Below are 18,176 nucleotides of genomic sequence, written 5' to 3'. Positions count from 1 at the left end.
TCTGATTATAGCTACATTACCTAATATTTACGAGATAACCATTTCTGAAGATGATAGATGAGTGAATTACGACTTGCTTTTTCTTCACATGATTCTCTTAGTGCATGTGTTGGACTTCAGGCTTCTCTGATGCATATTCACCACGCAAGAAAATGCAGTTTACGGTATTTCATAAGAAATTCTCTTGAACCCTGAACTATTGTAGAAGCGATAATGAAGAGAGAACGCTCCACACCTCCGTCGTAATTTGATCCCGGATCGTGGAGTTTCAGCGGGTTAGAGATATAAAAGATGTGAAGGGAAGGAGATACATAATTTAGCTTATAGCGTGAAATGTACGTGGGATGTTGGAACTGGATTAAGCGAACTCCAATCCATATTTTAAGAAGGAAAATACTGAAAACGTTCATCACATACAGAAACTTGGATGCTGTACAATTTAATAATTATGACACTATTCATAGCCAAATGTTGCAGATATTTTCTTTGTGATAGCTTAGCTCAGTTTCTGTTTAGAAGAGGAAGCTCTGTCCAGGATGGAAGAGATATAACTGTGTACATTGAGGGTGGCAATAGAATGCATTAAAATAAAGAAAACCTATTATTCGTTTCGTAATTAAGTGTATTGTTAATTATAAAATTGGGCTGAAAGTGTGCGTAGTTTGGTAGCAGCGCATCGCCGGCTTACCTAAGAATACACACACGAATTAGATTTGAATAGCAGCATTCAGTCTCTTAGTCACTACAGTAGTGTTGTCAGACTTCCTAATGGGAGAAAAAACGATTCATTCATAGTGTTCTGCCCAAGGGCAGGTCTTTCACTGCAAACCCAGCATCCTCCAATATTTTCTATTTTCCGTCTTCCTCTTAGTCTCTACATATGATCCATATATAAATATATCTTAATGTCTTCTATTATCTGATGCCTTCTTCTGCCCCGAACTTTTGTTCAGTTCACCATTTCTTCCAGTACATCCTACAATAGGCAGTTTCTTCTCAGCCAGTGACCCAACCAATTTCTTTTTCTCTTCATGATCAGTTTGATCATTATTCTTTCTTCACTACTCTTTCTAGCACAGGTTCATTTCTTATTCTGTCTGTCCATTTCACACGCTCCATTCTCCTCATATCCACATTTCAAATGTTTCTAGTCGTTTCTCTTCACTCCGTCGTAATGTCCATGCTTCTGCGCCATTAATGCCACACTCCACACAAAGCACTTCACTAGTCTCTTCCTTGGTTATTTTTCCAGATGTCTACAGAAGATGATTCTTTCTCTATTAAAAGGTTCCTTTGTTATTGCTGTCCTCCCTTTGACTTCCTGGTAGCAGCTCGTGTTACTGCTTATAGTACACCCCAAGTATCTAAAGGTGTCCACTTCTTCCACTGCCTCATTTCGAATTCGCATAAATTATTACTTACTTTGATTTCATAATTTTATGCCTGAGTGCTTATGTGCGTGTGGATGTGTATCGTTTCCGATAATAAAGTTAAAGGATAGACCAGGGTAATTTTAAACACTTTCCACTGATTTAAAACATATTTCAACATTAGATCTTTCTTTTCCCTGAAAATGGATTTAAAGTAATTAGGTTGACTTTTTTTCATCTTTTAATTGCTAGTTTACATTTACCCCACCTGTTTACATTTACCCTCTTGAGAGTGGGTTAATTATAAACACCAATTTTCGCACGGGCTATCAGACACTGAAATTTTTTTTCTATTTCAGACAAAAGAGTTGTACTCCTCCCAACACCAATTTTGGCCACTGGTACATTTCGTCCCTTTAAGTTATGACGACATAGGAACACAGTACCTCTCCTGAGCTTCACGATAACTCTAGTTACTATTTTTCACATCTGTGACAATCCTCTCTAAATCCTCTACAGTGTAGTTGGGTGGGGGTCTCTTTGATTACTGAGAAGTACGAAATGTAACCATAGTAAAACATGTTTACAATTACCCCCAAGCAATTAAAACTATGGGGCAAATGTAAACAAGTCATAATTTAATGAACAGAAGTTATGGGAGATCTCAAAACCATTTTAATAAATGTTAACTACTATACATTACTCATAAAAACAACATATTCTAAAAAAAAATAGCACTGTACGTTTACTTGCAATGCCAAAAATGATGATGAAGCAAAATTCTTTCTCAACTTTTTTTGTAGACTCTTACAAAACATTCGTTCACAACTAAGCAGTTACTCCTATTTGGCGCCAAACTGCTTTGTAGGTTAGCCAACATGTTAATTTAAATATTCCCCCCAATTAAAATTTTTATATTGACAGTTTTGTATTTCTCACAGCATTTGTTTACAAGAGGCTGAGTGAAACAGAGGGCCATAGTGCGGCCGGAAGAATTATTAATATTCGAGGAGAAAAATTCGCTCCGGCGCCGGGGATCGAACCCGGGTCCTTGGTTCTACGTACCAAGCGCTCTGACCACTGAGCTACGCCGAATTCAATCCACAGCACCAGCTCGAACCTTCCTCATTTTAATGTTTTCCCTTTATGACCTGGTGCTGTGGATTGAATTCGGCATAGCTCAGTGGTCAGAGCGCTTGGTACGTAGAACCAAGGACCCGGGTTCGATCCCCGGCGCCGGAGCGAATTTTTCTCCTCAAATATTAATTGTCAATGTTACAGATATCATTCTGTATGACAAATTAATAAATCTATAATATTCGGAAGAATTATGTCAATGGGGAAAATCCATGACCCTATCGGAAAATGAATCCACAACCTTTCGGCTTGCAGCGCAACATCTTAACCGCAATGCTCCCGTGCGCCATTTCCGAAGTTAATATTTGTATTTAATTTAGAAGAAAACCGTCCATATTATTCCTCATCAGTTTCTCTAATGATAAGTGTAAAAATCAGAATCACACGCATACTTATTGAGTAAAACTGTGTTAATATTTCGACAAATTTTTTTTTTCTAAAAAATAGTATTTACTTGGGGCTAATATTGTATTATAATATTTTTTATGCTCGACCATGCCGAAATGTAATAATTATACACCTGGCAGTAGCCCTTGAATGCACCTCATTAAAGTACACCTATTCATTATAATTCAGTTGTTCAGCCAATAACAAATCACCTTTGTACCGTTATAAACCCGCCAGTAACGATTATTCTCGGATATGCAATCGAAAGATAACTAGCGAAAAGTCACGGAGGCTGGAAATCCAATACTGTCGCAAAAGGTTATGTTCTGTTACTATAATAATTAGCGTTAATTGTAAATAATATTCAAATAAATTCAATTTGTCATCTCGTTTTTCAATTCTAAATCAATTTCCAGGTTATATCAAGACTAATGTTCTCTAGGTTATATCAAGGTCAATGATATTCGTGCCTCGCGAAAAAATCAATACTTTCGAGTCTGCGCACATCTCACAATTCAGGTCAGTTCAGTTCGTCACTACATAACCATAACATAAAAAACTTATGAATAATTTGAAGTTAAAAATATGGTCGAGCATAAAAAAGTCGTATGAAACTTGCCTCGCTTGCGCTCGTTTCATAAACAAACATACTCGCGTCTTAATTACTGTCATTATAGGCTCGTTGCTTAATGTACTATTGTTACATTCAATCCAAAGAATAAAATGTTAAAATTTGCACAGTTTTATTACTTTCACTCAGTTTATTTTAGGCAAGGTCAACAGAAATACAACAGACAACATCCTATTCTCGGACTACATTAAGGTTGGAATTATAAAAACATCAATTTTCGGAGTCGCCCTGGGTAGCGTAGTCGGTATAGCGCCGGCTTTCTTACTTCGATCCCAGTCCAGGTCGATGGCATTTAAGTTTGTTTAAATGCGACAGGCTCATGTCAGTAGATTTACTGGTATATAAAACAACTCCTGCGGGACAAAATTCCGACACACCAGTGACGCTGATATAACCTCTGCAGTTACGAATATCGTTAAATAAACCATAATTTAATTTTCAATTTCGGACAATGATGTAGTTCAGAAATCATGTTAAATACTGCTACACGAGTTGTCTGAAAGACACGATACTCATAAGCAAACAAATAATTTTACTATAATCTGATAATATTATATTCTCAAAGTAAGTTGTTGAGTTGTGATCTGCACTTTACATACTAGACATGGCGAAATACCTTACAGAAACAGATGGATGTGCAAGCTTTTGGTCGAATGGAGAATCTACTATTATATCCGCAGACAACTTTGAAGAAAATAAGGAGTCCACGAGGCGAAGTTGGGAATACAGCTTAGGAATAGGAAGTAAGCATATTGTGGGGCTATTGTGAACGAAGTCACAATTGAACAGAAGAGATATATAGTGTACAACTGCAAAGAGAAACTTGCCTCCTACGACAAGCTCGTCTTTATAGAATGGACGGCTTAAGCTCACTGGTCTATTACAGCTTCACAAAATTCAAAATATATTCTAACTGATCCTCCAATGCTACATTCGTCTACCCGCATCACGTCTTCCTGTTGAGTTGAGTTGTGGAGTTGACAAACAGTCTAGCATAATTTTGTCGGTAATGTTTATTCATATCTACATTAATTAATTGCAAGAATAACAGATGTAAATATTAAAAAAATAAAATAAATGTTTATATATTGCTTTGGTTACTTCATCATTAAAATGCATAAATTTACTTTGCTTTAAACAGAAAATATGATTTCGATTGGGTAGCACCAGAAAAGTTGTAGTTGGAATGGAAAGAAAAATCTGAAAATTCTTTAAAACCAAGTCAGCTTAGACAACTCTTGAAAAAAAAAAAGTGTTTTTTTTTTTCAAGTGAAATTAAGTGCCATACCGATGTCCGTGTTGACCTAATGAAATTATTTTTTTAATATATCTTCATAATTGAAAAAGGAATTAACCCCAACTAGTTCCGCGGTACTCAAAACTCTACTGAACTGCGAAATCACTGTGTGTTTGTGTGTATAACTTTATGTCAGTGCGCTGTTATCTTTTTGCAGATTATATTAAATATAAAAGAAATACTCCGTATAGTGCAACAAACAAAATTTGCGTGCCCCGACTATACCGGCTTTTCGTACGTGCGTGCGTGTCTGTGTATCTATGAATTCACTCACTCACTCACTCACTCACTCACTCACTCACTCACTCACTCACTCACTCACTCACTCACTCACTCATTTATTTATTTAGACCTTTGGGGAGGCCGAAACGTAGATGAGAGGATAATATTAAAATGGATTTGAGGAAGGTGGAATATGTTGATAGGGACTGCATTAATCTTGCTCAGGATAGGGACCGATGGCGGACTTATGTGAGGGTAACAATGAAACTCCGAGTTCCCAAGAAGCCATTTGTAATTACTTATTTATTTAATTACTTGTCTATTTATATACTTATGTATTTATTTTTTTATTTTTTACTTACGTATTTATTTATTTACTTATTTATTTGTATATTTATTGACTTATTTATGGTGGAAGCGGTATACATAATTGTGCATATTGAAAGGAGCAATAGAATGCGTGGAAATAAATAAAAAAACATTTTATGCGTTTTCTAATTAAGTGCATGGTGAATTAGAAAATTAGGCTGAAAATCTGCCAACAGGGCATCGCCGGCTCACCTACAAATACACTCAAGCACTCGGTCTGAATTCGCATTCCGTCCCTTAGTCACTACAGTAGGGTTGCCAAACTTCTTAATGGTAGGAAATAACAATACGTGTTAATCGTTTTAATTTGCAAGAAAACCGTCCATTTCATTTGATTTAAAAATTGCAAAGAGATAAATCATTCCGTATCAGTTTCTCTAACGATAATAGTAATAATCAGATCGTACGGATAGTACTTAATATCGGGTAAAACACTGTTAACGTTTAGGAAAAAAATGTTTTCTTCTGAGAAAAGTATTCATTCGGGACTAATATTGTGTAAGGTTTTTTTTTTTACATAATCTATGCAAGGAATGAGCTGTTAAAATTTACACAGTCATAATTATTACTTCCACTCTGTATATATGCATCTCTACAAAAGACAGAGTACTAACGTAACACATGTACAGAATTGGTCACAAAAACCGGTACGCTTCATTTTATTTGGTCTGAAATTAAACTTTCTCTTAAATGAATTAATGTAAAATAATGAAACTGAAAATGGAGTGGCTAAGTCTAGGAGAAAGAATACGAATAGCTTCAGTATAGAGAAAGAATAGTTTCAGATCCGATGGCGAGTGCGAAAGTCTGGCCAGTTTATCGTGTCCAACTCTATAGCCTATAACCATACGTTTTCTTGTTTCACTCTAAGGACACTAACAAAGAACGCGTATGCTTCCTTTGTCGGTGCGCCCACGGATTAAGAACATCACCGGAGTCACTTACACAGGTTTTTGTTCGTTTTGTATCTATTAGTATGAATGGCAAGTTATGTTATAGTACGATAAAACAAATATGATATTGTAGGCTAATATTTGTTGCCGGCAATGTATTAAATACAAGCATGCTATAAAATATCTACGAGGGAGAGTCAAAAAGTAACCTTAATATTTGTTTTATTAACTGAATATGTTCAATAAGACTACAAACACTTCATCACTTTTCATCATAGTCCCACCTACGTTCAATGCAAGTGTTCCTGTTATACTATGTAAAAGTGATGAAGTGTTTGTAGTCTTATTGTTCATATTCAATTAATAAAATAATTATTAAGGTTAATTTTTTACTTTCCCTCGTAATTGTTCTAGGCAAGGTATTCCAGTATATATTTATTTTTAAAATGTATTTTACACTTTTCCTAAGTATTCCATAAATTTCCTATGTATTTCAAACTTGTAATTTCTGAAGCACTTTGGGTAAAGTATAAATTCATTTTATGAAAACTTGGCTTTATTCTAAACAGAAAAATATGTTAGGATAAACAAAACAAACAAACAAATTAAATAAATAAATTAAATAAATAAGTAAATAAATAACTAAATAAATAAATAAATAAAGTGCTCATTTAATGATTCTTACAATTATTTATTTTTGATAATAAGAAAAAACACATTTTCGAAATGGTACTGACCTACTTATTATAAGGAAATTTAGAGCGAAAACACGAAAATATCATTGTTTCTTAGGTTCACGTTAACACTTGTTTAAAACTTAAAACTTTCTTAGTTAAAACGTTAAAATTTTTATGACTTAAAGAGTAGTTCGAAAGACACTGAAGATGACGCCACACTGGTGTTGAAACGGTACCTGTCTGTCATAAGCAGGGCAAGGGATTTGGAATACTATAAAGTAATAGTGAAATACTGTATATAGGCTATAGTCAAAGTTGTTGTGAACTTGACCCGAGCTACTTCACTGACCAAGCAGGAGTACAGTTCAGTCAATGAAAATTACACGCAACTTTTGTGAAATTATTTCAGAACCTGCACAATACTTGCTCCGCCAAAGTATAAACAACTAAACAGTGCAGTTGTGTTCAAGTGTGTCAGTCAGCAGTTCGTGCACATTTCTTGCAGAGATGTGCCGAAGAAAAGAACTAGTACAGTGTATACAAAATTAAGAGCACGTATTTCAGAATTTGATGATGTGTTTATTATTTCAAACAATACACAATTCTGCAAATTTTGTAAACATTATGTGTCAGGTTCTAGGAATTTAAGCGTCAATACTATTAAACACAAACGTGCTTATGATGACAAAATTGAATTCTGAGACTCGAGTTACACTGCCTCGACTGCTGCGCGACCCACCAATTCGTGTCTTAAATCCCCCCCTCATGCGTATCGTTAGATGACGTCACCCGCTACAACTCAAGGTTATGGTGGATACATTGATTCTACGCCTGTCAATCACCCCTAGTATAGAAATGAAATTAAAGGCGCTACAAAACTCGTCTGAAATGTGTCGGTCGACGTTCTGGGATCGCATCCTAGTACTGGACCGAACTTATAGATATATTCACGTCAACACAGTGCATATAGCACACTTAGTGTAATTTCAAATGTGTTATGAAACACATATCCTAATGACGTCATTGAAGATGTACAGTACGTAACTGCACGAAAGACTCAGTAAGCTAACGCGTCACAGACGAACAATGGTGGTTGGACATTTCTTCCTTACTGCTCCAATATTGCTGCCGACTTGCTTCTACAGACCTGAATGCACTGTTGCCAAATCTTTCTGTCATTCGCTTTATTATCTATTTTCAATGAAATTACTGCCAAATCGCCAATGCTTTTAACAAACCAATAAAGGACAAATTCTTTCAACATCACCACTGCAACGTACGAGTATCTCGTTTTGCTGGAATAAGCAATAAAAATTCAACTAAATACAGAGTGTTAAGAAAAAAGTACCCAATATTTTAGGAGGTGCTAGTGTGCATCAAAACAAGAAAAAAATGTCTAATAAACATGGGTCCTACAACACATACTTTCTGAGATCTGAACACTTGTTCATAGGAGGTGCTCAATGTGACGTCCATTCATGGCAATGCATTCCTCTGCCCTTCGGCGTAAGGAATCACGCACTCTTTAAAATTGACCTGGTTGTTCTTGATTTAGATTTGAGGAACGAGCAGACCAAGGTGTGGGGCCTCCCCAATCAATCCAGCGGCCCTGAAATGTCAGCGTCAGGTGTTCACGCTCATTGCGGAAAAAATGTGCTGGTGTGCCATCATGCATGAACCACATCTGTAGTCTTTGTTGACATGGAACATACTCCAGCAAGGTAGGCAATGCATTAATTAGAAAATCCTGATAACGAGCCCCATTTAATCTCTGTGGTAGCACGTATGGCCCTTAGTCTATCGCCAAGAACGCCTGCCCATACGTTGATTGAAAATCGGTGCTGATGCCTTGTTTCTTCAAGTGCATGGAAATTTTCATCAGTCCACACATGCTGATTACGAAAATTCACAACACCATCTCTGCTGAACACCCTCATATCCGCAAGCAAACTTTTCTTTTCAGTATTCCTTGCAACGTATCATATTCCATGCTAGGGGTGTCAACTACGGTATGATTATCTGGCAGCCTGCTGTATTGTAGGGCAGAAAAATGCATTTCCACAAATGGACGTCACATTAAGAACCTCCTATGAACAAATGTTCAGATCTCAGAAAGTATGTGTTGTAGGACCCATGCTTATTAGATATGTTTTTCTTGTTTTGATGAATACTATCACCTCCTAAAATATTGGATACTTTTTAACAACCTGTATATTATACCTTTCTCAAAATCCGTTCACTAAAGGCCACGTTGATATATATTACACTTTTATATTTAAATCATTGCCCTAATTTATGTCTTAAAAGGGCCCAAATATGGCCATTACAAATTGAACAACACATCATTGCAATAGCATATTATACGCAACAATATAATAATATGAGACAATTATTAATATCACATGGTATGACAATGGAGAAGAATGGACCATGTGAAATGGAAAGACAGTATAAGAAATGAAGTTATGTTGGAAAGAATGGGTGAAGAAAGAATGGTGCTGAAACTGATCAGGAAGAGAAAAAGGAATTCGTTGGGTCATAGACTCAGAAGAAATTGCCTGCTGAACGATACAACGGAAGGAATGGTGAACGGGAGAAGAGGTCGTGGCAGAAGAAGATGTCAGATGATACACGACATTAAGATATGAGCCGCTCAGAGATGAAGTGGTGTAAGTCAAAATTGGATAATGAGTTTTAAAGTAAAAATTCTGTAAAATACACCGCAAAGTAGCCTATGTCCTTCGTGCTATCCACTGACTACTAATAGTTTAAATAAATTGAATATTAATTGCTACTTTGCGCTGTATTTTACAGAATGTTTACTTTAACCCTCATTACCCATTTTTTACTTGCACCACTTCTGCTCTCAACGGCACATATATGGATCATATGAGGAGACAAAGAGGAAGACAGAAAATAGGAAAAACTGGAGAAAGCTGAGTTTGCAGTGAAAGACCTGCGCTTGGGCAGAACACTAAAAGAAAGAAAAAGAATAGCAAACCAGTCCTCTGGCTCGAATCACACAGATGTACGCAGGTTATGTACAGCAGCGTCTTGAAGCTCCGTCCCTCATTGTTCGGTCCCGCGTCTCCGCACTGCGGTCTGGGATGGGACAATGTGCTGGAGCAGGCCCGGCTCTTTTCAATTAAGCTATCAATTAACTTGAGGAGAGCAGCATTTTGCAGGCACGCTCATCCCAAAACAACGCTTCCCCTCGAAATAAAGTCTCGCAAGTTCAATTAACAAGTTTCAGTGAAACAGTCAGCCTCTTCTTCTACGTCTCTCGTTTCTCTCCGCAATTGTTTATCTTCATGAATTATTCTTCCCGATTTTATTCATCTAAATCTGCCCTATTTTAATCTTTATTATTCTTCGCTTTTTGTCGCACTTCCCCCCCCCTTTTGTATTTTCTTCGCTCCATTCGTCTTCTTCTATTCCTTCTTAAGTTTCTTTTAGTTGGTTATTTAACGACGCTGTTTCAACTATGAGGTTATTTAGCGTCGTCCACACCTGTGGAGTAACGGTTAGCGCGTCTGGCCGCGAAACCAGGTGGCACGGGTTCGAATCCCGGTCGGGGCAAGTTACCTGGTTGAGGTTTTTTCCGGGGTTTTCCCTCAACCTAATACGAGTAAATGCTGGGTAACTTTCGGTGCTGGATTCCGGACTCATTTCACCGGCATTATGACCTTCATTTCATTCAGACGCTAAATAACCTAGATGTTGACACAGTTGGGGAAAATAACCCAATAAAAAAAACTATTTAGCGTCGATGAGATTGGTGATAGAGAGATTGTATTTGGCGATATGAGATCGAGGATTCGCCATAGATTACCTGGAATTCACCTTACGTTTGGGGAAAACCTCGGAAAAACCCAACCAGGTAATCAGCCCAAGCGGGGATCGAACCCGCAGGGACCAGCAGGGAAGCGCCTTAACCGACTGAGCCACGCCGGTGGCTTCTCTTAAGTTCTTCATCTGTTTCCATCATTCTTATTGTTTGCTTTAATTTTATTTTCTTTTTCCATCTTTATTTAAGGGGTTAGTGTAGCTTATCAGCAGTGAAGCAGTGGAAGTATTCAATATTCTTTTCTCCATTACTGTATCTTGTACAATAATGAAAAAATATATAGAGAAAACTAGGGTTTGTTGGACAGTCGGGCATGTTGGACACTCTGTACTTTAACGTGTTACCACGCCACTTGTGGGCACCACATTCTGCTAGAAGTCAATGACGGAAGTAGTCCCACTCGTGGCTACTTCCGTCATTGACTTCTAGCTGAATGTGGTGCCCACAAGTGGCGAGGTAACACGTTAAAGTACGGAGTGTCCAACGTGCCCGACTGTCCAACAGACCCTAGTTTACCCTCTATTTGTTTTCTTTCAAAATTCAAAATTGTGGCAGTGGAAGTATTCAATATTCTTTTCTCCATTACTATATCTTGTACAATAATGAAAAAATATATTTTTTTTCTTTCAAAATTCAAAATTGTGGCAGTTCACTGTGCAGTGATGAAGCGTTTCCCTCATAACTCTTAAATTTTTAACTTTTTCATATTCTCTATCTTTTATTTTAATGCTGAAACTCACGTTTAAAATATCATGTTCTTTAAACTACATTACTTAATAACTTTTTTAATTTTGTGTTAGAAGAAAATTCTGATAATTGACCATTTTTAAATGACTTCATTTTTATCAGACAATCTATCAAAGGTAGAGAAGTGGTTTTGCTTCATATTGCAGATATGAGATGCATAAATACACACAAAAAATTCATAACAGAATGTTGGATAGTTTTTGAGTTATGAGGGAAACGCTTCATCACTGCACAGTGAACTGCCACCATTTTCAATTTTGAAAAAAAAAAACCTTTTTAAATCGTAAAAGTATTTTTTTTTTCATATAGCAGAAGGACAATGTTTTACATATACTAATTTTCATTATTGTACACGATACAGTAATGGAGGAAAAAAATGTTGAATATTTCCAAAATTTTACTGCTATAAGCTGTACCTAACCCCTTAATTTCCTGTGCTATCTATTTTTACATGTCTTCCTCTCCTCTCCTATTTATGCTTTATTCTCTCATAAACCTACATACTTTTCTATATTCCTTCCTTATTTCTTTCCTTCAAGATCAAGACACTTTCTTCCATTCCATCCCCTCCAAAGCGCAGCTAAACAATGTAAAAATCTAGTAATTACAGGAAGCAATACCCTGCCATGCCAGTAAGGCATATTGAACATGAGGAAACTTACTGTAGCTAACACATGCGTGGCATAAATTTAGTCACCAGTTCTTTCACCATGAATGAAGTTTTGTTCAGAAGTTCATTGATTTCCGCGGTTTTATTTAGTAAGGTTACACAAACTGTGTAATTCTCCCTAAAAGGAGGTCGACGTCTTCTAATTGCTTGCTCACACGGAGGAGTGCGGCAATGGACTGGAATAGTTTTGCAGTTACGAGTGTGTAGTAACTCTAAATCTACATACTTACAAACTTGTCCCCCACAATACTCCCAGGCGACAAGCCGATGATAAAAACATAAGCAGATTATAATAATGTTGGTAAATGTCACGGTAAACATGAATATAATAGTAATATGCGTTACAAGAGCGGTATGTTGAAGTTTTCATGTTCGAAGAAAAGTTTTAAAAAGCGAAACGTAGTTGAGCTTTTTTAATTTCCGAGAATTGAAAGAAAACATAGCGCTCGTATATCGTACATTATTTTGTGCGAAGGTCGTTTATTACATACCTGAAAGAGGAATTAGTTGCAATGAAATCTCCATCTTGATTTCTGTTCAATGACGGCAAATTTGCAAAACAAAAATATCTATCTTCAACATTGTTGCTTTAAAACGTTTTCTGTGTTTACTATACTCCAGCAGGCCGTGATATACGTCTGTCTTTTTTTTCCCCAGTGTATGGAATCTTGTTGATTTTTTCACGGCTTCCTTAATGTTACTTGCATCACGAATGCAGTAACTTTAGTGGAGTTTTAGAGTTTACTTAATTCTTGCAAATATTTAAAAACAATAATTAACAGTGCAATTTAGGTGAAATTGCAGTGGTAAGTTTCCAATGTATAATTATTACTATATTGAACGTCTTTAAAAATAATATGTTAAAAGCCTAAAGCAGTAAAATCAATATGTCATTTAAGCGGTAAGAAGAGGGAAATTGTTATGTGTGTTAGGTTGGGAATACTGAATGTGGAATTTTAGACTTTCCGCGGATTGGTTTTGTGCGGAAACCAAGCAAATACGCACGATCTCGCACAAAAGTAATTAGTGTACTTAGTTTGTAGAGGAAATGCAAGTAATTAATAACCACACATATGTAAATTTATGGTGGCATGCGGTAGTGTTGCGGTTAAGACGTTGCGCTACAGGTCCGAAGGTCGTGGATCGATTCCCGATGGTATAATGGATTTTCTCCATTGATCTAATCCTTTCCGCTCCGCGATGTCCGTGTAGTTCACTCAACCTCCAACACAAATGAGTATTTTTTTTGGGGGGGGGGAAGGCGGCCAGCCATCCCTGCTGCTACCCAGAGTGATTGTTTCATGAGTTGGTTGCCTAAGGAAGAGACTAGTGAAGTACTTTGTATGGGGTGTGGCATTGTATGGGGCAGAAACATGGGGCAGACGAAGTGAAGAGAAGCGATTAGAAGCATTTGAAATATGAATATGGAAAAGAATAGAGCATGTGAAATGGACAGATAGAATAAGAAACGAAGCTGTGTTGGAAAGAGTGGGTGAAAAAATAATGATTTTGAAACTGATCAGGAAGAGGATAAAGAATTGGCTGGGCCACTGATAGAGGAAAAACTGCCTTCTGAAGAATACACTGGAAGGAATGGTGAACGGGACAAGAATTCGGTGCAGAAAAAGATATCAGATGATAAAAGACATCAAGATATTCGTATATGAATCATATGCGGAGACTAAGAGGAAGGCAGAAAATAGAGAAGACTGGAGAATGTTGGGTTTGCAGTGAAACATCTTCCCTTGGGCAAAACATTATCAACGAATGAATATCATATTATTGTATTTATGTTTCCCTGTATTTAGCGCCTGAACCAAAGAATAAAATTTTAAAGCAGAAATGTCGATTCTGTGTTAATATCTAAACATCAATGTGCGCACGATTAAGCAGCTAAGCGTCGAAAGGTCAATTTCTACAATAGCACACAATAGCGTGTAATGCAATCCATTACTGCACCTGATAAGTAATTATTGTTACTCATTTTGCGTTCGCAATCTCCTCACTGACTTTTTGTATTATTCCATAAATCTCCATTTCATACAGATAGGTTATCTGAAATTCAAATTACATTTACTTCATATCTCTCATTTCGTAGTTGTAGTCATAGTTTAAACTCAACCGCTTCTTTTAAACTGTAATGGCAATAATATGTTCCACTACATGCCATTGTGTTGTACAGCAGGCTGGGAGCTACTGTTGCCATCGAGTTTCGTAACCGTAGCCGGGGAAAGAATACAGACTACATTTGCTAAGACGAGAATGGGCTATTCCAGTGATTTCCAACCTTGTTTTGACTGACGACACACTTTACTGAACGCCCACGATATCGTGACACACTTAATTGATTTTAATAATAATAATAATAATAATAATAATAATAATAATAATAATAATAATAATAATCACTATTTTTCTTCTGGAGAAAAAGGTGGTCGAACTCTGTGTAGAATAATTTGTAGCGGACGGGAAGATGGGGTGTCAAAATTTTCAAAATTAATGCTGAGATGTGTGCAAAATATTAAACTTCTGCTCTGATTTTAGGATCACAAGAGATTACTGTTCACTGCACTGGAATTTTGTCGTTTTAACCTCCTTTTTGTCCAACTAAGATTTCCAAGATCTAAGCGGATTTCAAAGAAGAATGATATTAAAAACATAGTTATTCACGCAACATTTCGGGTCCATGATGATAAATGCAACAAAAAGGTGCCGTTCCAGCGCGTTCCGCCAGAAAAAGAGCACTGATTACAACTTCTATGTAGTGTCGGACATCCAGTGTTGTAGATAGGTTGATGTTAACATGCAATCGAAAAAAAAAACAAGCATCAACTTGAGTGGCATTAGAAGAAAAAAAAGATATCTGTCAAAAATCCCAATCTAACTATGCTGGATGTTCGGTAACAATTTTTTATTATCGTTTTTGAAAACTCGCCTATTTAAATTAATGTGAAGTCTGCGCTTGGTGGTTTGCATAGAGTTTCTCTATACGTGGCCTTATGATTGAAAAACTGAACTGAGCATTGTTGCAGGTGTTCATGTTTCATTGGTAAAGTCTGTCTCAAAATAAGATGTACCATAGCGAAGACTTTGTTGCAAATAAAAACTGCATTGTAAAGGACTTTCTGGATGCAATAACATTTATTTTTCAATTCCAAAATTTCGCGACACACCGGTTGGGAACCCTTGGGCTATTCTGTTTCAAACTGTGTGCTACGATCTGCAATAAAAAAGTCTTTGTGAGAATTAAACTTACGATCACTGATTGTGGGTAACGATACACTTACGTTACAGCTACTAACTGTAGTGATGAGCTGGTGACTAGGAACGAAGTTGAGACACCAAAACATTGTCTAGAGGCGGCTACAGGTTTAAGGAACAAAGGATATAGGATGACGTTAGCTGTTTACTGTACTGATGTACCTCCAGGTTCGTATGCAAAATGAAAGGCGTCACATGAAGGGAGCTCTGTTCATTCGGAATTTTTAATGGGTGCGGGTTTTGTATTGTTTACTGCATTCTAATAGGTTGTTTCGACACAGCATGCCTATTTTCTGTTTAAAAAGTAAACCTTTTGTCAGGAGTTCAGTTGTGATCTAGTGAATTTAGGTAATGTGAAGACATATTAAAATGCCGCCAATAAAATCTGTAACTTTGCCAGTGCATATTTTTTTTAAGTTGGTTGTTTAAGACGCTGTATCAACTACTAGGTTATTTAGCGTCGATGGGATTGATGATAGCGAGATGATATTTGGCGAGATGAGACCGAAGATTCGCCATAGATTACCTGACATTCGCCTAACGGTTTGAAGAAACCTCGGAGAAAACCTAACGAGGTAATTAGCCCAAGCGAGAATCGAAACTACACCCGAACACAACTTCGGATCGATTGGTAGGCGCCTTAACCGACTGAGCCACGCTGGTGGCTTTGCCTGTGCATGTAAAAGTGTGTGGATATGATTATTTTTCAATCAGGACAAAAATACATTATGGTATAGGTGTGTAAGTTGGACATAATAGTTAAAAAACGTCGTGATTTACAAAAATATTGTGACTCTAAAAGATACATCGGAAGGAACATCTAAAATTGTTTAGTGATTCGATTTCGGATCAGTCCACTTTTTATTATGACTTGTATCTGATGATAGGCTATGTGCGAATATTACGTTCCATAAACTTGAGAATCCACAAGTATACGTGTAGAAAATTGCCGACTCCAACAACACAATACTTACCCTCGTGTTATGAAAGAATTCTGAATTCTATGCGACGCGCTGTTTATAACAATAAGAGTGTTCTTGAAAAAAAATCCTGCATATTCGAAACATTGTGAAGTGCAGTATGAATTAAGTAGTGAACACGTACAAGATAATACACAACAACATTATAATAAGTATGAACTATTTAAAATTCGCAACACTAACATCGTGTGATGTCGAAAGAATATTTTCTTAGTACAAATATTATTTTCAGTGACAATCGACCAAGTTTATACTGTATTTGACAAATTACGAATGTATACAGTTGCAGATTGCAACAAAATTATTAGCTATACTCTTGAGACAGGAGGACAGGGAGGCTGGCGTTACTCCCAGGTTTTGGTAGTCATGACTCAACTCCATGAGACTCCTTGGATAGTGCAACCGCTTTGAAATGACCTTGTCTTAACTGAGCTAAACAAAATCCCTCCCTGACAATATCTACATTTGTTGATCGATGGAACTATCATAGAGCCAATTGGCTAGTATATATCTATCGATTCATAGAGCCATTCTACCTAAGAGCCAGCTGGTTAGTCTCTGAAATTGAGACAACTCATCCTGCCTAAGGTTTTTCCGTGGTTTTCCTAAGGCGATAAAATAAATGTCGGAATGAGCCCTAAAAGAAATGGGCCACGCACCTGCATTCATATCCCCATGACCCCTTACTTACTCTAAATTAATTAATAATTACATCTTTCATAAATTCATAAATCAATCGACCTATTACCTAAAAGCCAAATTGGCTAGTCTCTTATATTGAGACAACTCATCCTGCCTAAGGTATTTCCGTGGTTTTCCTAAGGCGTTAAGACAAATGTCGGGACGAGCCCTAAGAGAAATGGGCCACGGACCTATATGTCCTTCCCCATAAGTTCCCCTTTTTTCTAAACAACTTAATGCTCTAGTTCAGAGTCTATACAATTATGAAATACATGTGCAACGTCACTCATGTAGTCGCAATGCGAAAGGACAGGGAACCTTTCAATTTGCAGATTCAGAATTCACGGCGTCTCTCCTGGCGGTCTTCACCTGCCTTGTCATCGAACAACAGACAACAGAGTCTTCTCAACTCCTCCTGCACTGCGAAATGACACAGTTCATTTCAATGTGCAGATTTACACCAGCCATCTCCTCCTCGTCCCGTCCCGTGATCATTTTGATCACATTTCCGTCCCCCTCGCGTATGTGGTACCTAAGAGGTTACGTCCATTTTCGGTTTTCCCCTTCAAAATTTTCTAGAGCTCCTTCAGTGGAGCAGCGTAATCCGGAGTGAGACTAGTGGTCAACAGGCTTGGAGCTCACATATTTAGTTTCTTGCAGCCCCGAACCCCTTGCAAGGACGCGTTTGCGTACCTTTTTAATTTGTCCTCCCAATTCACCTCTTTCAATTCAATTCAAGGAACAAAATTAGTAAGCCTAACAATTAAAGTACAGTAGTGGCAAAAAAAAACCGGACCGAACCTTGTAGCTGATTTCAGAGCCTTGTTCACAGTGACAGCATGATAGACTGGTAAGTAAGACTTTCGTGGCTCGAATCCTGCCTGGGAAGGAAATTTTTTTTTGTTCCTTATTCAAATTTATTCCCAATACTTTTCGTTTGAAGCGATATTTTACTACTTAATTAACTTATTATTCCCAGAACATGAATTTTACCAGCTATCGGAAAG

The sequence above is a fragment of the Periplaneta americana genome, chromosome 1, assembly GCF_040183065.1.
Source record: "Periplaneta americana isolate PAMFEO1 chromosome 1, P.americana_PAMFEO1_priV1, whole genome shotgun sequence".
Lineage (NCBI taxonomy): Eukaryota > Metazoa > Arthropoda > Insecta > Blattodea > Blattidae > Periplaneta > Periplaneta americana.
Note: the sequence above shows the minus strand (reverse complement) of the source record.